Source organism: Crassostrea angulata, chromosome 3, assembly GCF_025612915.1.
Source record: "Crassostrea angulata isolate pt1a10 chromosome 3, ASM2561291v2, whole genome shotgun sequence".
In the NCBI taxonomy this organism is placed as follows: domain Eukaryota; kingdom Metazoa; phylum Mollusca; class Bivalvia; order Ostreida; family Ostreidae; genus Magallana; species Magallana angulata.
Window position 1 is genome coordinate 16,738,615 of NC_069113.1, and position 22,182 is coordinate 16,760,796.

At 34.8% G+C, this 22,182-nt stretch overlaps 2 long non-coding RNA genes and 1 pseudogene across 2 annotated transcripts; all 3 read left to right on the forward strand.

The window, feature by feature from the left end:
• Positions 1-6,444: 6,444 nt before the first annotated feature.
• Positions 6,445-12,437, forward strand: LOC128177713 (uncharacterized). The gene is made up of 5 exons (XR_008242871.1): positions 6,445-7,502; positions 7,614-7,727; positions 8,041-8,131; positions 10,504-10,608; positions 12,233-12,437. It is a non-coding gene; the product is annotated as an uncharacterized LOC128177713 (long non-coding RNA).
• A 939-nt stretch (positions 12,438-13,376) lies between these two features.
• Positions 13,377-18,222, forward strand: LOC128178114 (uncharacterized; annotated as a pseudogene).
• Positions 18,223-18,648: 426 nt separating this feature from the next.
• Positions 18,649-21,329, forward strand: LOC128178183 (uncharacterized). Its single transcript, XR_008242908.1, has 3 exons — positions 18,649-18,740; positions 19,346-19,479; positions 19,640-21,329. It is a non-coding gene; the product is annotated as an uncharacterized LOC128178183 (long non-coding RNA).
• The last annotated feature ends 853 nt before the right edge of the window (positions 21,330-22,182 follow it).

Genomic DNA, 22,182 nt, shown 5'->3' on the forward strand with positions numbered 1-22,182 from the left:
TCGTTCTTCATTTTCAATGTTCACAGATATGATTAACATATAATATTGGCTAATTTTGATCTTAAAAATTAAAAAAAAATAGTATCCTGACGGAATGTTGGATAGGATTTTACAATTCTTGTTCGATAAATATTCGTATACGGCGCACCGAACGAGTTGCAACTTAGTAATAAATTTACTTGCTAATGAAAAGGTACGAAACGATTAAAACGATAGGATAAACGGAAGAATTGTTGATATTAAACGATAAACCTGATAGAATTAACGCACGATAGGATAGGATTAACACACGATAGAAAAGTATACACGCACGATAGGATAGCATTAACGCACGATAGGACAGTATACACGCACGATACGATAGGATTGATACACGATACGATAGAATTGTAAAAAATAACGTTGCAGGTACTGTGGCATGCAGTTTGAATAACCCCAATCATTCGGGGGACGAAACCAAGCGGTTTCCTTTTCAGAACATTCCCGTGATGCATTTTGGTTTGTTTTTTCGTTTGCCCAAAGATAAATTATTTTTATTTACTTTGAATATTTTTAACTTTGAAAGGAGACTGATTCTGCTTGTGTAAATAGGAGAAAGCCCATAACTTTCTAAGATAAATGATTTGTATGAAAAAAAATTGATACTGTAATTACAAAAAAATCGGACCAAGCAGCTTTAAGATTTGGTGAGACAACACATAAGACCGTTTTTAACACAGCTACAAAATCTTTTAGTCTTAAAATCTGCAACTTTAACAAAACATTTTGAAATGAGTTCACTCATCTGTGACAAATTTTTCCGATTTTTATTGGTACAAATTGATTTTCTTCGCTTTTAACGTTCATTGAGATGGCGTTCCAAGAATTACTCGTAATCATGGTTTTATGACTTATCTGACTGTAATAGTCCAACTTTTTATGGTACAAATTGATTTTGGTCTGACTTGAAGTTTTTTGAGAAGCGCTTCCACGAATTTGTCGTACACTAGGTACAATGTGTTTTGTAACATCATGCGACCTCTCTGGGGCAGAGCGCACGAAGCATTTTCGGGTGCGAAGAGGCACTAAAGCAGGTCGCAGAATCATCAGACGTAACAATACAGTCTGTGTCAAGCAGTTCAAATCTTCAAAACAACAACTCGGGGTTAATCTAGATAACCTTGTTTTGATTTCTCACAGTCTACCTTCTGAAACAAATACTGTCAAACTATATAATGTTCTTCCAATTCCATCACAAGTGAAACACGGAGAAGCAAAGAAAATCAAGATTTTGATCGGTCAAACATTTTCAAACTTACAATCAGTGAAAAAAATCGACAATATCCGGCCCATTTCTCCAGTTATATCAACAAATCTATGCATATATCATCACGAGGCATAAATAGAAAAAATCTGACGAAAATTTCACCAAAAGATATGGATGAATTGAGTTTATTTACCATATATTGCAGATCTATGTGAAATAAAACCGTCTCAATTTCAGACTTCATCGTCGAAAATGATGTAGATATAATGGCCATCACGGAGACTTATCTTGGTACCTATACAGACCAAATATTGTTGAACGAACTGACCCCCGACGGCGAAAAAGTGTATCACACACCCAGACGAGGTCGTAAAGGAGGAGGTGTAGCTCTCATAGCTAGACTTAATCTAATAATAATAAAATAGTCGAAGAAAAGCAATCATGTGAGAATGTTTAATTTAAGCACATCGGATTTGTCGTTTACTCACAGAATCATTAATTCAGAATGTCTGTAGAATATAGACCCCCATCTTTAAGCGTGTCCTGGTTCATCGAGGAGTTTACTCAATATTTAGGAACATTAGTTGTAACATCAGAACTTCTCATCACAGGCGATTTCAACATCCACGTCGACAGTCTGAACAATTAAGATACGCGGAGGTTCCTAAACTCTCTGGATGAGTTTGGTTAAAAACAACATGTTGTTGACGCAACTCACAACAAAGGTCATATACTGGATTTGCTTACCAGAGAGTCTAACACTATCCTGATGTCTAAGCCGGCAGTGCAGGATCCTTTATTGTGCGATCTTCGAGGGAATGTGTCCGGAGATCACAAGGTCATCTGTTCTGTTTTAAATGTCTCAAAACCAGAGAAACCTAAGAAAGAACTGAGATTCCGACATTTTCGCAAAGTTAATACAGAGGATCTAAGTTCCGACCTCAAAAAATCGCTAAGTTTTTTGAATTCAAATAACATACCACTTGATGACCACGTGGAAAACTATATATATATAATTCTATCATGAGGGATGTTGTTGACACACACGCGCCTCTATTAAGAAAAGATATAACGATAAGACCATACACGAAATGGTGCTCCCGTGACCTACCATGCAAAGCGCGAGAAAAGAAAAGCTGAAAGGGTCTGAAAACGCACAAACCTAACAGTGCATTATTCAATTTACAAAGAAAAGTGCTCGGATAGCACAAAACTGCTTCTCAAAAGCAAATAAGACTGGTTTTTGTCTAATAAAATTTCCTGTGGTAAAGTCAAGGGAAACTTTTTAAAATTGCAAATTCACTACTTGGGGAACCAGTGTTCCAATTCTTCCTGACTGCACATCTAATTTGGAATTAGCAAATGGCTTTGGATCATATTTCAGCAATAAAATCAATGACATACGAACCAAGCTGGTAAGTGAAAGCAGAGACGGAAAAACTGATGGCATGGCATTTGATAAACCGTTTGATGGTCAATCCTTGGCAAATTTTGATCCTACATCCTGTGAGGAAGTCTTCAAAATTTTATCGAATTCGGCATCAAAACATGTTGTTTAGACCCGTTATTAACCAGTCTACTTAAAGAATGTGAAAGCTCAGTGTTGGTACCTCATATTACTGACATCATTAACAAATCGATATCTGAGTGTTCTGTTCCATAGAGTTTCAAGGAGGCAGTTGTCAGGCCTTTGCTCAAAAAATCTGGTTTGGATAAAGAAATTTCAAAAATTATTGACCTGTCTCTAACATGCCGTTCATATCGAAAGTTTTGGAAAAAACACCATTCCACCGAAGCAGCCCTTCTTCGTGTTCATCATGACATTGCTGTTACACTGGACAATAACAGTTGCGCAGTTCTTGTTATGTTGGGTTTATCGACAGCTTTTGATGTACTGGACCATGACATCCTGCACAAACGATTGGAGCATACCTTTGGTATCACAAATAATGCCCTTTCGTGGATCAAATCTTACATGAGTGAAAAAACGCAACGTATATCAATTGGTTCCGAAATTTCTAACCCGGTGCCGCTTGATATTGGAGTGCCCCAAGGCTCAGTGTTGGGACCAAAAATCTACTGTATTTTTTCCCGTTCACTTACCGATATTTGGTTGCATCATGGTATGCAGTATCACGTATACGCCGATGACACAAAAGTGTATCTCATCGTTAAGCCAACTCAGAACTGACAAGATGTGTCGTCAAGGCTAACACGCTGCCTGAATGATATGAATCTGTGGATGTCTAACAACATGCTTAAGTTAATTGAAAAGAAAACTGAACTGATTACTCTTGCCCCGAGAAGTTGTATAAAAAACCTGAGCGAAACTAGCTTACTCTTCGGCAAAAACATCATTCACAGTGTCCCAAGTGTGCGAAATATTGGAGCATTTTTCGATCAACTATCTTTTGAAAAGCAGTACAATGCGGTCTCAAGGACATGTTACTCACAGATTCGGAAAATAGGACGCATTCGGCACTTTCTCACGGACTCGGCATGCAAAACGCTTGTCCACTCTCTGGTTGCGTCGCGCCTGGACTATGGAAATGCGCTATTGTACAACATAAATAGCAACTACATAATGAAAATCCTGAGGGTTCAGACAACTGCTGCACGTCTTATTACCAGGACAGGCAAGCATGAACATATTCAGCCCATCCTGTTTGATTTGCACTGGCTTCCTGTGATGTATAGAGTGCAATACAAACTACGTGTATATGTATACAAGGCGCTCCATAATCTTGCTCCGACGTATCTAGCTGAATAAGGTTGCGAACACAAACCTGCTAGGTCACTTCGCTCGGAGTATGCAAACCAACTAGTAGTGTCGCGAGTCCGAGCAAAAACCTACGGCGATCTTCGATTCGACAGGGTGGCACCAACGCTGTGGAATCGGCTTCCAGTGGGACTTCTAACAGTTACCAGTTTGAATGTTTTTAAAGCACAACTAAATTAAAAATTCATCTTTTTAGAAAGGCATTTCTTTAAGTTATATATCTGAAAAAGTTTTACGTGGCAATTGCGGTCATGTTTTCTTCATTTTTTTGTTTTAGCGGTATAATGTAAACTAGTCCTGTTTTATTATGTATTTTTAACTTACCCTGTAAAGCGCTTTGGAGTTTTATTAAAGATAAAGCGCTATATAAATATGATTATTATTTATTTTATTTTATTGAATATTTAGCTGTAAAGAAGAATTTTACCGAAAAACTGTTGACGAAATTAAAGCAAATTTTAGCCCCTCTTCAAAAAATTTACAATTCTAAAAATATGCAGCTGTGCAGACAGTTTTACGAAGCAAATACGGGAATATATGTTTGGTAATTACCACGTGTGTGGACATGTCTCTGGATTTTTATTCTTTGTGAAAAAACACAGTTTTAAGCGGAAGTGGATCCAAGATCTCGGGTTTGGGTTATGTTTATTATACCACTAAAGAGGGAAAATATCGCTTTAGTATCTTATCAAGGGCATATAATATTTGCAGAGCAGTTAGAGTAAGTAAACAACGACTTATTTTACTGCAGAGTAGTCTAAAACCATTAAGACATTAAATTTCTAATAGAAATTGACCATACTCCGATACTTGTGACCTGAACTGAAATTAAATACGGAAGAAACGTAACAATAGTGACTGAAAAAGGACTTTCTGATTCAAGATGGCGACTACTATTGACGTTTATATTCGGCTTACAAGGAAAAAGAGGGGTAAGTCATAATTTGTTTGTACAACATAGCTACAAAAGTCTTGGATTGTTAGTAAGGATATATTTATTACGCACTGAAGATTGTATTTTCATATATACGACTTTATAACATTTTTTATTCTTTTGTGTGAAAACTACTCATGTCAAGTAAGAACAGTGATAGTTCAACAACGAACCGCAAGAAACACAAAAACCCATCTTATAATCAACCTTAAGTATCTCTCCCTGATTTGAGTTCAGAAACTGGTGAAACTTGTATTTTCACCGATTCAAAAGAAATGGAAACCAATCCTTCCACCAACACTGGTCCTTGTACTGACCCTTGTAAAAAAACACTTACAGTAAGAACAGATACCCCAACATCAGATTCCCACCCACACCTGATACAAACTGAAGGTCAGACCTACAGCCTGCCTACCCTCATCTATACAGCTATGTGTGATAACGACTTTATGACCAAACTAGTTCCTATGCTGGCAAACGCATTCACACATACCATTGAACGAGCTGTACAAACTGTATTTCAATAACTGATACTTTAAAATTCCAAACAGAAGAGGTCCAAACTCTCAAAAAATACTTATATGACGCAACAGAAGCAAATGCGTTTCTACGAAATCAGATTTTGAAACTAGAGGAATCTTTACTTTGAGCAGTTTAGGCGGAGAAACTCCTTGAGGTTTTCACAACTGCCCAGTTTCTCCCTAATAACAAACCGGTAAGCGCCTGGACACAAATAGCATAGTTGTAAGTATCTGCAAAAAATAGGAGTTGAACTGACAGGTGATGACATTTCCAGGTCCTTACCCATATTAAAACCAAACAGTAAAAGTGATATTCAAATTCGAAACCCGGAAAGTCAAGATCAAAGTGTACTCAGAAAAACGCAAATTGAAATACTTCTCAGTGTGTAACTAAAGATCTGACGAAGTTCCGCCAAAGTTATCCAAGGCAAAACACGACGGTTACATAAATACCTTCTGGACTAACGACTGTCGGATTTGCAAAAGTTCACGAAAGGGGCCAAAAAATATGATTCGCACCTTCAATAAAATTAACGCGCTGCTTAACGACCGAAACCAAAGTATCGACTAAGTCGTTTATACTGTGATACTGTAGTTAACTTACAGTTACCATTGACATTGATTTGTATGTTTGTGTACATATTATACATTATATACTTAAGTGATACCAACATTGACTAAGACATACACTATGTACACAAACAAGTTTTGTTTGTGTACATTTTGTACGTCTTAGTCAATGTTAGTATCACTTTATCCCCTACTATTTCCCTTCCAACGCATGCTGTCTATACCAGTAAGTGTAATATTGTACGTAATCTTTTCATTACATACATGAAACCTAGGTGTTATTTCCTTGAATCACTTCTTACCTCACAAGAAACAGTGTTGTGTTTTGTTTTCTGTTTACTTTTATTTTTTTGTTCTTTGTCTAATCAATGTCAATCATGCTACTTGATTTCACTGCAGCCCTCTTTAACAATGCTTTTTTACCTTTTCATACAGACAATTGGTAGCACAACAGAACAGTACAAGGCTGTATTTGGACTTTACTATTATATAAGTAGATGTACAACAAAACGTGTTTTTTCGTGTGTCTTTATTATATTTGTTTACATATTCAATTTGCATAATTTTTACTAAAGGGTCTTAAATATTATTTTACACGTGTGTTGTCTACTAGAGTCATTGTTCATTGGTTATATATTTCAAATTATGCATGTAATATTGATCTTATTAGGTAATATTGAAACAACCCCGGGGCCAAGTCACTTACATATTACACAGTTTACCTTATATCAGGTAGGGCACCAACCCCCAATCAGTGCTTACACTCCCATTTGGTGGTCAATAGCATAAAAAGTATACACATATAACTAACCAAATGGTGGTCTTTCTTATTGGCGCCAATATTGCTTAAAATTAAAAGGAAGGCGCATTTGCACGAGTATCAAGTGATTTACAACTCACCCTAAGACTATATAAGGAGAGTTTTCCAAGATTTCATGCGTTAAAATCGACAGCGGTGGGGAAGAGAGCCGAAGAATAGTATGTCATACAGGTTTTCTATCACATTAATGCATTATAATTTAAACATACCTCTTTAACTTCAAGAAATGCTCTTATGGGATGTTCTTTAAACCATCTTACTTCGTGAAACGAAGCGCCTATTTGATCAAGATCAATCAGAACCAATGAAAAATCCCGTTATAATTAATTGGAGCGAGTAAACGTTTGCAAGGAGGATCTTTAGTGTTAAAAATACATGAAACAATTTACGCAAATCTTTTTCATATTGCGTTAATGAATATTGACAATTTCTTTTAAATTTTTTAACAACTTGTATTTTTTAATTGCACAGACATGCCCTTTCAAAAGACGTGTAGCCTAAAAAACCATAGTGCAAGTTGTACATGTTTTGTTTGCCGGATAGATGGGGAAAAAGTGAAAACAAGTCATTGAAATATTAAGAGGGAGAGTTAAGCCGCAGAGGATATTACATTTACAATACAATTACATTACGTATGTATCCATAACTTTTTTCGCATGTTATTTTCAATAATAAGTATGGATTTAAAATGTGTAAAATTATGAATTGTGTAATATAATTGTTATTGGATATTTTGTTCGCAGGCAAGACTTGTTCCAAAAAGGAAAAAAACCCACCATCGTTTCAGATATCGTGAATAAGATTGACAGCGGCGAAATTGAAAAATGGTGACCTGGAGATGATCATGACAGCTATTGGTTTGTTTGGGTTTTTTAAAATAACTTTTTAAATTTTATTTAGTAATTTTTTTCTCTGTTCTATGTTTCTTTAATTTAGTTGAAATTTAAGGTTACAAATCGGCCATAACGTATGATATTATTAAGAGGAAAAAATATCGAAATAGTTATAAATTTATTTTTTATATACGAATAAATTAAAGAATTATTTTGAAATGACTCAGCTTTTAAAAAAGGAAGAGTTAGGCTTTGAGTAATGGTAGTTAAAAAAACCAACTAAGGACTTTGTCAATTATAAGTTACATTAAAAAATATCATACACTCTATTTTACAGGTAGACAACAATCATCGAAGATTGAAGCAGATAGTGTTCATGCTGGTGCTCTACAAAGATGACGAAATATGAAAACAGTTTGATCCATCTAGTAAGAGATATAAAGATATTAATAAAAGTTGTTTAATTATACCCCCGCTCCGAAGGAGAGGGGGTATACTGTTTTACCCATGTGTGTCTGTCTGTCCGTCCGTCTGTCTGTCTGTCTGTCCGTCTGTCTGTCTGTCTGTCCGTAACAAAAATTTCTGTCGCATTTATCTCAGCAACTATTTATCGCAGATGCTTGAAATTTTAACACAGTGTTTGTTAAGGCATGCCATATCGTGGGATATATTTTTGTACCAATCGGACGTCAACTTCCTGTTAAATGACGACTTTGCTTATTTTTTAACCAAAATTTTCAAACAAATTTTCGTCAAAGATTTCTCAGCAACTGTTTATCGCAGATGCTTGAAATTTTTACACAGTATTTGTATAGGCATGCCATATCGTGGGATATATTTTTGTACCAATCAGACGTCAACTTCCTGTTAAATGACGACTTTGTTTATTTTTAGCAAAACTTTTCAAACAAATTTCCGTCAAAGAATTCTCAGCAACTGTTTACCGCAGATGCTTGAAATTTTTACACAGTATTTGTATAGGCATGCTATATCGTGGGATATATTTTTGTACCAATCAGACGTCAACTTCCTGTTTAATGACAACTTTGTTTATTTTTAGCAAAACTTTTCAAACAAATTTCTGTCAAAGAATTCTCAGCAACTGTTTATCGCAGATGCTTGAAATTTTTACACAGTATTTGTATAGGCATGCTATATCATGGGATGTATTTTTGTACCAATCGGACGTCAACTTCCTGTTAAATGATGACTTTGTTTATTTTTAGCCAAAATTTTCAAACAAATTTTCATCAAATATTTCTCAGCAGCTATTTTTGGAGATGCTTGAAATTTGTACACAGTGTTTGTTTAGGCATGCCATATTGTGGGATATATTTTTGTATCAATCAGATGTCAACTTCCTGTTAAATAATGACTTTGTTTATTTTTAGCCAAAATATTCAAACAAATTTTCGTCAAAGATTTCTCAGCAGCTATTTATCGGAGATGCTTGAAATTTTTACACAGTGTTTGTTAAGGCATGCCATATCGTGGGAAATATTTTTGTACCAATCGGACGTCAACTTCCTGTTAAAAGACGACTTTGCTTATTTTTTAACCAAAATTTTCAAACAAATTTTCGTCAAAGATTTCTCAGCAACTGTTTATCGCAGATGCTTGAAATTTTTACACAGTATTTGTATAGGCATGCCATATCGTGGGATATATTTTTGTACCAATCAGACGTCAACTTCCTGTTAAATGACGACTTTGTTTATTTTTAGCAAAACTTTTCAAACAAATTTCCGTCAAAGAATTCTCAGCAACTGTTTATCGCAGATGCTTGAAATTTTTACACAGTATTTGTATAGGCATGCTATATCATGGGATGTATTTTTGTACCAATCGGACGTCAACTTCCTGTTAAATGATGACTTTGTTTATTTTTAGCCAAAATTTTCAAACAAATTTTCATCAAAGATTTTTCAGCAGCTATTTTTGGAGATGCTTGAAATTTGTACACAGTGTTTGTTTAGGCATGCCATATTGTGGGATATATTTTTGTATCAATCAGATGTCAACTTCCTGTTAAATAATGACTTTGTTTATTTTTAGCCAAAATATTCAAACAAATTTTCGTCAAAGATTTCTCAGCAGCTATTTATCGGAGATGCTTGAAATTTTTACACAGTGTTTGTGAAGGCATGCCATATTGTGGGATATATTTTTTTACCAATCGGACGTCATCTTCCTGTTAAATGAGTACTTTGTTTATTTTAGCCAAAATTTTCAAACAAATTTTCCTCAAAGATTTCTCAGCAGCTATTTATCGCAGATGCTTGAAATTTTAACACACTATTTGTTTAGGCATGCCATATTGTGGGATATATTTCTGTACCAATCGGATGCCAGCTTTCTGTTAAATGTCGACTTTGCTTATTTTGCATATTCACATCAGAGCGGGGGTATCACTAGTGAGCATTGGCTCACAGATATCTTGTTTTATTTAATTTGTTCCTATGCTACATGAAGGAGAAGAATGGTTCTCTTCTGGCGTTCATAAAGGGAGTGATGGGAGATGCTTTCGGAAAGAGAGAAAATGCTGTCTTCATCAGCAATGCAGTAGACATCATTTACTATCTGACGAATTCAAAATTCGTCGGTCCTCTTGCATTTGCTAAAGCTCTTCTTATCTAATCTAAGACATGTGCAATTTTAAAATAAAACTAAGATTTTTTTTGTTTTTCTTCAAACTTTCATTTCAATTTAAAGTAATTACTTGAATTCTCTATTATACAACACTTTTTTTGGTATTTTGTTTTCTTTATTTTTCTATTTCGTGTTCATTATGTGTTTTTAGGAAGCAAAGAGGCATTAGTTATTGCAAGTGCATCTTCCCTAAGTGGGAGTTACACCAGCATACTAGGGTGGTTGAAAGCCCACAGTAAATTTTGATAACACTCAGGTACTCAATTTTTTTATTATTTTTTTTTTACAATTCACAGTTAGTATACGAGGGTCAATACGAAGACAATGTGGTTGTTTATGATATTTTTCATGAAAGTCATACTTAACAGATTAATCTGTGCACCAACACTTACGTTATTGATGTGCCAAGTTTTAGTCCATTTGATGAAACGGTATTTTTGTTACCACTTTTAAAAAACAACATGTTTTGGCACCACGGCGCACGTTAACGTTAAACAAAAATGACGCCAAGAATAAACACGCACAGTTTATATATGTAGATATATCCTATCTTTTTATCACGCTTAGTCTCTTGTGCCTTTCTCCTTACAATTTAAAATTGCACTGAACCACTTTACATCTTATTTGCACACATTTGTTCGAGAATCAAAAGTTAGTTCTTTAATGGCCCAGTCACACATTCAAGGATCAACTCCACGGTTCTACTACGAAATATTTTCCACGGATGACACAGGAAAATCAAATAATCGTCAATGGCCCAGTCACATATTCACGGATCAACTCCTAGATTCTACTACGGATTATTTTCCACGGTTGACACCGGAAAATCTAATGATACGGAGTTAGTACGGATGAATTACGGAATGGATACAAATTGATACATACGAATTACTACGGATTAATACGGAGTTAAAACGGACTTCTACGATCTAAAACGGTTTAGTAAGTTTTTCTATGGAAGTACTACGGTGGTTTCATCCGTAGTGGAATTTTGAACATGTTCAAAAATTGATGCAGCTATACAAGTATTGCTACGTTTGGATACGATAACAGACGGAAAAGCCACGGGTCAATACATATCGCCACGAATGATTCCGGATCGCTTCCGTAGCTAATCCGGCATTTAATCCGTGAATGTGTGACTGGGGCATGAAGTTTTCATTTTCTAACTTTAATGTAAGGATAACCCTGAACGTCGGTTGACGTTACTTATTTCTTGATTAAATATTTACCGATATTCTACTCTCTTTCGGACTGTTTTATATTCAAAATACAATTACCACCACAACCACAAAATTTATGACAGTTAAACACAAACTTGCAAATAATTGTTGAGTTGTTTTTTGCACCAGTGAGCGTTTTCACAGCTTGTGTCGGCTTTTTCCTGGGTTAAATCCATTTTGATTGTACATCTCATTGCGCCGTGACGTCCGTCGACGTCGATGCTTTTAGTCAATTCTAAAGAGGACTATCTGTCTTTAGATACTAATTACTGTTCGACCAAACAATATAATTCGTCATTATTTGGAACATAGAATACCAAGACAAAGCTTAATTTGAGGTTTCAATATTATTTGGTTTTAAGCCCAATTTATAGAGATATTACTTTCAAAATTATACATGTATGGGTTATTGTGGACATCACACAAATTTTGACCGTGCACCGTGACCTCATTTTTGCAGGATTAGATTCTAAATAATCCTTAGAAATAAAGGAATTTATTAACTTTTTTTCTTGCAAATTGTTTGAAACTATTGCTAAATTATGTCTACCAAATTTAGTAATGATATGACGTTAAGTAACATAGCTATGACAAAAGTCTTCGTATTTTTTTGATTGACCCTCGTATATTCTTTATCTAATTAATATTTTCTTAAAGATTATTGGAAGAAAATGGAGGGTGAAGAATGATTTCAAGGCGGAGTCTTGTGTTATCACTTCTGTGGCACATATGCAACCCAGAAGTGATATTCAAACCAAGGAAGAGCTTGCTCTATCCAAGTGGCAAATATTCACGGATTCAGCAAAGACGAGTACGCTGAATAAAATCAGAGAACAAGAGAAAGTGTAGGAAAAAGAGTTCATTAAAATTAGGTATACCCACTTAACAACGAGAGAGAGAGAGAGAGAGAGAGAGAGAGAGAGAGAGAGAGGTTTTCTGGTTTTTTTAGTCTTAAGTCAAAACTTCCTTTATATCATCAAATAATTGAGGAACTCTACATTTGTCCGGTGTGCCGTTGGCAATAGGAACAGGAAGGGTTCCAGCAGCATATCAACGTCACAAAACATGCCACTGAGTTGGAAAATACAGAAATATTCTCATGTTAACAAGTGTAAAAGATTCCAAAGATTCTATGTACTATTTTCAATACCATAAAAAAAAAATCAATCAAACTAACAAAATTATACTTCTTCTAGGGCAAGGTCATTTTAAAATAAATATGACCAAGACACTCTTTAAACTATTGTGGGATTTGTGCCTAGTAGATCAGGCCAAAATGTTAGGCTTCAGAAGTCCAAACGCCCTTGCTTCATGCCAGTCTGTCCATGGTGTATATATATATATATATATATATATATATATATATATATATATATATATATATATATATATATATATATAAAATCAAGAAAAACCTCAGTGGTCGGTGAAATATATATAAAACTTAAATAAATGAAAACACAAAGATCAAGTAAAACATAAGCGCTTTCATTTTCTTCAGATGTTTGAAAATACTGTAAAACATCTGAAGAAAATGAAAGCGCTTATGTTTTACTTGATCTTTGTGTTTTCATTTATTTAAGTTTGATATATATATATATATATATATATATATATATATATATATATATATATATATATATATATATATATATATATATATATAAAGAGTGAAAGGTGATATTACACAGTGTAAATAATCAAAAAAGAAAATGAACAGTTTCAAAGTTTCTATTCTCTAGCGCTTTCTGGATTTTAACATGTGCGCCATGCATTGGGAAGACACGCCCCCGTTCAAGGTTTTCTCGACTGCCAAAGGACCTCCAACAAACAACCTCTGTTTAAAATTGTTTTTCATTTCAGCTTCGTCCTTCATGTTTTTTGAGCTGTCGTCAGACGAAACAACAGTGACGTAATTCTTGCCAGCAGGGAACCGATTCACAAAAGCATCGTAAATCATACGTAGTACGTAGCTGCGACGTAAGAAGTTCGTAGCAAAATTTCGGCGTTTCACGAAAGCGTCTTAATTCACGTTGCGTCGTAAGTTACGTCGTAATTCTACGTCACATCGGAGGTGACGTAAAATTACTTTTCAGCGTTAGTTTATCAAAATGGCGGCGTTCATGAGGGTTGTTGATGAGCAAGTGCGACGGGATTTGAGGCGGCAGCGCATATTTAGAGACAGACAGAGTCCCCTTGACGCCTACGACAACCTTGAGATCATTCAGCGATATCGATTAGACAGGCAATCCATCATTTCCATCATCGATTTCGTTAAAGACCGCAACTCTACGATTCCTTGGTTCTGGCACCCAGCAGAGACTGATTGGGGACACGTTAGGAATTTCTAAGTCCTTTGTTTGCAGGTTATGAAATTTACTATGAATACAGTGTTTTTACGCTGTGAGTGAAAGTTCACGGGCCTAGTGTTTTTACGCTGTGAGTGTAAGTTCACGGGCCTGTCTAATTTAACAACTTCACTTATTTAATTATTACATAATTCTAATAAAAAATAATCGATATATAGCATGAAATATGAGAAAGTAATTTTGCGATTCTAAAAATAGCACATAGTTTGATATATTCTATAATCGGAAAAATCGACATTTTAATTGCAGAAGGATGTACATATATTCACTTTATAATTCTGTAATAGTTCATCAGTGCGATGTAAAATTTTGTTCAGATCCGTCGAAGATGTAACAAATGCCTTGAGTGCATCACTGAAAAACATCAAGTTTCCGACCAGTGACATTGACGTAACCAGGGCGAAGGTGGGTTTCCACTCCACCGCCGGTTTCTTAATGTGGTAGGAGCCATCGACGGGACCCACATCCCAATAACTGCACCTTCTACAGACGAACACCTTTACATACGTCGGAAGTATGGAACGCCGGGACTGTCTTATATGAGGATTTAACATTATACACAGTGTTCTCCTCATTATATTTGGTACTATATTCATTATATAAAGTCTTTTTTTTACATTATATCGTGTGCATTTTACATTATATACAGTACTTCTTTCATTATATGATGTAGTTATATCACTCTATTATGTACAGTTCTCATCATATGAGGTGCTTCCAACAATATATGAGGTGCTTCTAACATTATATGAGGTGCTTCTAACATTATATGCGGTGAACTTAACATTATAGTATGTACTTCTCCCATTACATACAGTATATTCATTATTATATGTGGTATTTCTGTTATTATGATAATGATGATCGTTAAATATTATGTCCGGTCATGTTAGCCTTACGTGCGGTAGATTTTGCATTTCGTTGTGATGTAGACACAGGATTATATGCTGTGCTTTCTTCATGATGATGATGATCTTTCGGAAGTTTATTTTCGGAATCTCTCTAAAAATATTAAAACGATGGCGGGAAACGAGGACGCTGTGCTTAAGGAGGCATTGTTTAAAGCCAATCTAAAAGCTCTTCACCCAAAATTTTTGAAGGAAAACATTGACTTTGAAATTGCCCAGAATCTTTTCGATGGTCAGATATCTAGTCTTGCTGTAGCGACCATCGGAGAGAGGTACAAATTAAGAATTGCGTTGAGAGACGCTGTGGCATCAAAACACCAAGGTAAGTTATTAAACACTTGTTATACGTCATTGCTGAAATTAATACAACGGTTGCACCCATTGAAAAAATCTTTTACTGTTAACAGTTTCAGTTCGCATTTCCTCGAAGAAAAACTTGTACCATTGTGTATCAAATGAAGTCGTACCCTAACCGAGTCGATCATACCTACGTAATTAAATGGTCAAATTTTTATAGTATAAGTTAATGTGTTATCAGTTTCAAAGAGATATATGTTCGATAAATCATGTTACAATTTTTAATTATATACAGTCCCATTGAATAATTATTGCACACATTTTACAAGTTAGCACATTATGAGGTGACCCTCTAAATTCGACAGGGTCCTTACTTTGACATTGTTCGGTTTTTTTGCTTACATCTTGTTTGTTGTAGAGGAAGCTGTAGCACAATTTTCATTTTAACCAAGAGACAATAGAATAAACAAAGAATCAATTAACTGTAAAATATTCTTCCCATAAGCATTTGCATTTTACAATATTCTGTCCCAAGTTTTACTTCGACCACTTTTCGCTTGATATATCGATCATTATATATACCTTTGTACTCAAAATATGTTCATCCACTTATATGAAAAATGTCCAGATTAACTGTTTTGAAACACCCCCTCTTCCGTTTTAGGTTTCAATACACAACCTAAAATAGAAAGTCTACGGAGATTTTGCATTGCATCTGCCATTAATAAGCGCGGATGATAAAGCTCAAAAATTGTGCGAGGTATTCCAAGTAGTTCTGAATGGAGAAAAGATGTAAAGATTTCCCATTATCTATTTCTGTAAGAAATTTGTTTTTGTTCCTTTAGAGTGAAAAATGAAAATAAGTCACTGAAGATAACATTGTCCAGTTATCATCCTTGTAATCCCCTTCTTATAAAATATTTTATTCTTTGAGATTTAGAAATTTAAAATTCAAGGTATATAAAGTTTTCATAAGTCTTTATACTTGCACTAGTCAACTGATATTTAATATGTGAGTACAAGTTCACTTTTGAGTTTCAGTATGACGGATCATTTGATAAAGTCAATTACGTATGACTCAGTTGGGGTAATACTTCACTGTAAATCTACCATTGTAGATCATTCAGGCACATGAGTAAATTTATTATTGACAATATTTGTATTTACCCATGTATTGTTAAAATATACACAAGTCCTAAAACATGAAAGTTATTATAGATGTTGTTTCAAAAAAATAAAGAGAATTATTCATACTCTGTATATCATAATATACATGTATATATAGATATTGTCAAAAATAAAAATTTCTGCGATGAATATACAGACGTGTTATTAGTATTGAAATTGGAGCTGTTCACCTGTATTTACACACTTGGCCTTGTTCAAGCCATGGCCAAACTAACTATGATTGGGCCTCAATAAAAAAATTGTATTTTTAATACCGATTCAGGAATTGTTTTAGAAAGCTTCCTTGGCATGTCACGTCTATATCTGGGTTCACATATTTTCTTAAGAATTTTAAATGCAATTAAATTTTAGAATTTAAATTGTATTTTTAGACCCATAGCTTGAGAGCAACATAAGAAGCATTCAGATTGAAAGGTCACGCCCCTTTGCTTCTGGTAGAACTAGAACATCAGTATACTCAAAGACAAAAAAAAAGAAACCAAGAACCTGGACAGCAACTTTCATTTGTCTTGCTGACCGAAATCAAATGAAAGTGCCAACATCCATGGAAAGAGAAGTTTTGTTCAAGGCTGGTTTTTTTTTTTTTTTTACAAAAAATTCAGTTATGTGAAGAAGACAAAGAAGATGACATGATGTAAAAATTTACTAATGAAAGCAACTTCTACCAACTAAAAAATATTGGTGGATTTGAATTGTTACGATGTTAAACCAACTGTACAGTTTGTCTTTGAAACAAACACAACCCCAAAAAGAAACGACTAGGAAGGATAAGTGCAAGGGGTGTGAAAAAGAATATCCCATCAATGATCTGAGGAACCATGTGAAATACTGCTTCCTATCTATAGAATTCCCCGAGTCTGATGAAGAACATTATGAACTTCCAGACCCATTTGGAGAAGAAAATATTACAAACCTATATGACATTCAGATGGATAAAAGTCTACAAACTTCACTTGATGCTGCATCTGAAATGCAGCTGTCGCAGGTTACCGAACATAGAAGTAACTGGTTACCACCAGCTGCCTCTGTTCCAGTGCAGCCATAAGACAGAAGTAACTGGATACATGTACCACCAAATGCCTCTGTTTTGTGCAGTCATCCGACATTAATACAGAACACATGGTTCTACCAGCTGCCTCTGTTCCAGAGCAGCCATCAGACAGAAACAACTGGATACATGTACCACCAGCTGCCTCTCTTCCTGTGCAGCCATCAGACATTACAGAACACACAGTTCAACCAAATGCCTCTGTTCCTGTGCAGCAGTCAGACATTACAGAACATAGGTTACCAATGATGAAGACAACACAGTATCCCAACTCATTAAACAATTTTTCTAAAAGCGGACATGAAAGATTAATTGAACCTGAGCAGAGGTTGACTAGTACAGTAGATACTATTAGTTTGGCAGAATACAGAATGTCAGAGAAAGAAGATGCACCTAGTCAGGTTGAAGATAATAACTTTCAACAACTATTAACAACAGTGTCTGATGTTGTAGTAATGGTTAAAAATTATTGTAAAGAAAAAAATATTGTGGACCCTATCGACATCTTGATTAAGTGAGTGATTCAGAGACTATAGAGGGCTTGTCAAATTTAATAATGGTTGATAGACCTAACATTTTAAAAACAGCTGTAGATGAAATTCAATCTTTAGAAGATTTGAGGTCGTGTTTGGAAGTGCAGTTTTATGGAGAGGTCAGGTTTTGATGCTACCTTTGTTTAGGTGTCTTAAAGCATTTATAGAATTTCTTAGGAATGTAGATAAAATCAGAATGTCTCACAAAGAAATTTGAATTGCAAATAAGTCCATTTCTAGATTTTTTGTTTATGTTTAGCAATGACATTGGATTGGTTTTGAGATTATTACTTTAAACAATTACATTCAGATTTAGGTGTCTTAGTAGATGGGATATCAAATATGACCACCCTATCAAATGTAAAACAAAAGTAATCACCAAAGCTACAATTTTTTAAAATTAGGTCAAACACAAAGGCCAATGGGTAAAAAAATTTATCTACTAAAAAGTATGATCAAATCCTAATTGATTTATATCAAAATAAAATTTGTAGTCAAATTTATAATTTTAAAACGAAAGTTTTGCCTACGGGGGTATCTAAAAAAATTTCATTGAATTTGGTCTCTATGAGTAATGAAAATATTATTCAGCGGCCGATAACTAAATTAAATCATATAAAACATGGAATGGCCTAAAAATGATCATTGGTAATGCATAAATGATTATCATATAAGTGATTCATATTTCATTTATTCAACTAGATCTCGGTGGACCAAGGAAAGAGTTTTTTGCTCTTGTGCTCAGGGAAATAAAGGAGGTGTACTTCAACCCTGTGAAGGAGTGGACACCTTCAAGCTATGAAGCAGTAGGAAAAATAATAGGTATAGTATGTTATACAACCAAAATACAAGATTGAAGATTATATCATTGAGGAAGTTAGCAAGTCTCCGTTTCCCAAAGCCCAAGCGCAGGGTCATGAAGCAGTTTTAGAATTAATTCAAAATTTCAGTCATTCATAGAATAAATTATTATTCGAAACTGATACTTGAAAATTAAGATAAACAGCATGAAAGAAAAACAAGTTCATAAATATCATTTCAGAAATATGTGGTTTCTGTATTGTAAAAAATGAAGATAAATGCTTCATGAGCCTTGGACATGTATATTCCATGCCAAATCCTTGGAAAGAGACTTTTAAATCCTTCATAGTGAAAGAGTTTGGCAGTGTCAATTTTAACCCTGGTCTATTTTGACATTCGTATGCAATAATAGGGAAATTTTTGCTAAAAACTACAATTTTTTATCGGATACTTGAGTAACTAGAGTGACCTTTTGCTATTTGAAATTCAAAAAGATATTTTGAAATTATTTTTCATGTTCAACGCCATTGAAGCATTTCTGGCTTTTGAAATTATTTTTCATGTTCAACGCCATTGAAGCATTTCTGGCTTTTTATTTTGTTTATCTATTTTATGTCTTTTCTAAGCTCTGAGTCTCCTCCAAAATGGTAAACTTCCAAGAGATTTCAGTTCAGATATTGTAGAGGAGATTACCAGTCCCAATGTGAGGGAGTTCATTCAGGAGCTTCGAAAGGGATTAGATGCCCTTGGACTTTGTCAGGTAAAGTTAAAATGCATTTAGCACATCAGTTGTTATAAAAGCTTTCAAGTAAAAAAAAAGTAGTGTCATCATTTGTAATATAATTAACTTGCATAAATACTCAGTATATAATGCAGTTAAAAACTGGGACATTTTTCAGATGATGTGTATTTTTCCACAGCTTCTTCATCTGTTCACTGATAATGATACACACAACTTTCTGACATTAAAGAGACTTAACTAGTCTTTTGAAAGCGGACTTCAGTGTGGATGGGTCCAATAACAAGCAGACAGAGGGGAAGATTTACTCTGCATTCATTAAATATTTGCGGGAGGTTGCTGGTAGATATGAAAACTTCTGATACTCTGTATTTCAATTTTCTATCTTTACTACTTTATTAAAATAATAGACTCGAATTTTTTGGCTTTAATACCGAGAATCAAAAGAGTACTGTGTTTTGTTTTATATATTTTGAACATCATTGGTGTGAAGATTACCAATTTGTTTTTATTTTTTTCTTAATCACGCTTCGCTTATTAATAATCAACGAAAATTCCTTTTAAAAATCCGGAAATCATCTGGAATTTTAAATCATCTGGAATTTTTGGATTTTACAATCTTGCGCATGGGCACTACATTCACGCTAAATCACGGGAGGCTCTTTAGTTTATGTTTCCACAATATCACATTTGCATGGATAAACTATAAACCGATGATACAGGTACATGTAAATTTTTATTCAAAATTTGCTTTCATATTCTGTTCATCAAAGAAAATACGGGAGATAACCTTAACTCAGTGCCTTTAATATAAAAAATCCCGAGAGCGCTGAATGTCAACATGGTGTGTATATTTGAAGCGAAAAGTGTTAAATTCTTCATTAATATGAATTCGACTTTTAAATGATAGGTATTTTACAGCTTCAATATGGTTTGTTATGAATAGTTTGACTGCTAATTTCAATGCAGCTTCATTATTTTTCTCCAAAATTGATTCTGCAATTTTAAGCTCACTTGAGCTGAAAGCTCAAGTGAGTTTTTCTGATCACATTTTGTCTGTCGTCTGTCTGTCCATCCCTCTGTCCGTTAACTTCAGCATCTTCTCAAGAACTACTTGGCCAATTTCAATTAAACTTGGCACAAATCATCCTTAGGCAAAGGGAATTCAAAGTTGTGAAAGTTTAGTGCCACACCCTTTTTTCAAGGGGAGATAATTAGAAATCAATGAAAAATTTTAAGAAATTTTCAAAAATCTTCTCTCAAGAACCATAAAGCCAGGAAAGCCGAAACTTGTGTGGAAGCATCCTCATGTATTGTAGATTCAAAGTTGTGATAGTCTTGACCCCCGGGGGTAGGTCGTGGCCACAATGGTGGGTCGAAGTTTTACATAGGAATATATATGGTAAATCTTTAAAAATATTCTTCTCAGAAACTAATCAGCCAGATGATTCTTTAAAGTTGTTAAGACTTTGGCTCCATGTCAATTCTTCGGCCTCACAAGAAGGTTCAGAGTTTGATGTAGCTTTATATCCCATATATAAACAATTGTTAAGGATCTGTTTTAGAACTGCAATACTCAACATGTGATATGACTATAAAATCATCCGGTTAGAAAAGAAACTAATGATTATAAAGAATATTCAGGGGGGGGGGGGGGGTTATTTATACAGGATCTACATGTATTATTGTACATTGTCCAGATAGTTTGTATTATGACTCCATTAAGCTGATTTTATCATACCTATTTTTCCTCAAGTGAGCGATATGACCCATAGGCCTCTTGTTTGCTACATTACGGGTATATGGTAGGCATTTTATTTGTGGTGAAGGCCTGTCCAGAAGCAATAGGAAATCTAATTTTTACATTGAAATATATAGAATTAAAAAAAAATCTTTTCAAGAACTTCTGGGTCAGAACAGCTGAAACTCATGTTGGAGCATCCTAGGGTAGTGTAGATTCCAAAGTCATGACCCCCCCCCCCCCCCCCCCCCCCCCCGGGGTTAGGGCAGGGCCTAAATTTGGAATTCAAGTTTTTGATTGAAATATAAGTGAAAATCTTCTTAAGAACCACAGGGCCAGAGAAGCTGAAATATATGTGGAGGCATCCTGAATTAGTGTATCATGAACCTTGGGGTTGGATGGTTATTTTTATACGCATTATGTACATTGGAGATCTTCTGTATGTCATTATTTAGGCTCAGTGTTAACAATTACTCAGTTTGCATAAATGATATGAAAAGCAATGATTATTTTCTTATTTTCAAGAGGAAGAAGGGTGGCTGTTTCATTATGCAGCATTTTGAAATTTGCCACTGGTTCAGAGGAGGAACCAGTCCTAGGTTTCCACATCCATCCATCAATAGCGTTTGTGAAAAATGCATCTTTAGTACCAACATCTAATACATGCATTAACAGACTGAATTTGTCTATCCCACATGGGAACATGGAAGTACCTTCCTGAGACATTTTTGTTCAGAAATCATTTTGGCTCACCTCGATAAAGTTAACATTGGTGTTAAAGTTATAGGAGCAGGTCCATTCCCAAGTAACTATAAGCACTACCCTGGACCAAACTTTCATGAATGATGCATATAGGGATAAACACTACCCAATCTGCTTCGGTTGCTATATCTGACCTACATGAGTGAATTTTAGCCATATTTAAACCAGTTTTACTTTTAACGCTTGGAAGATGTATCTAGGGATGCACACTTCCAGTCTTG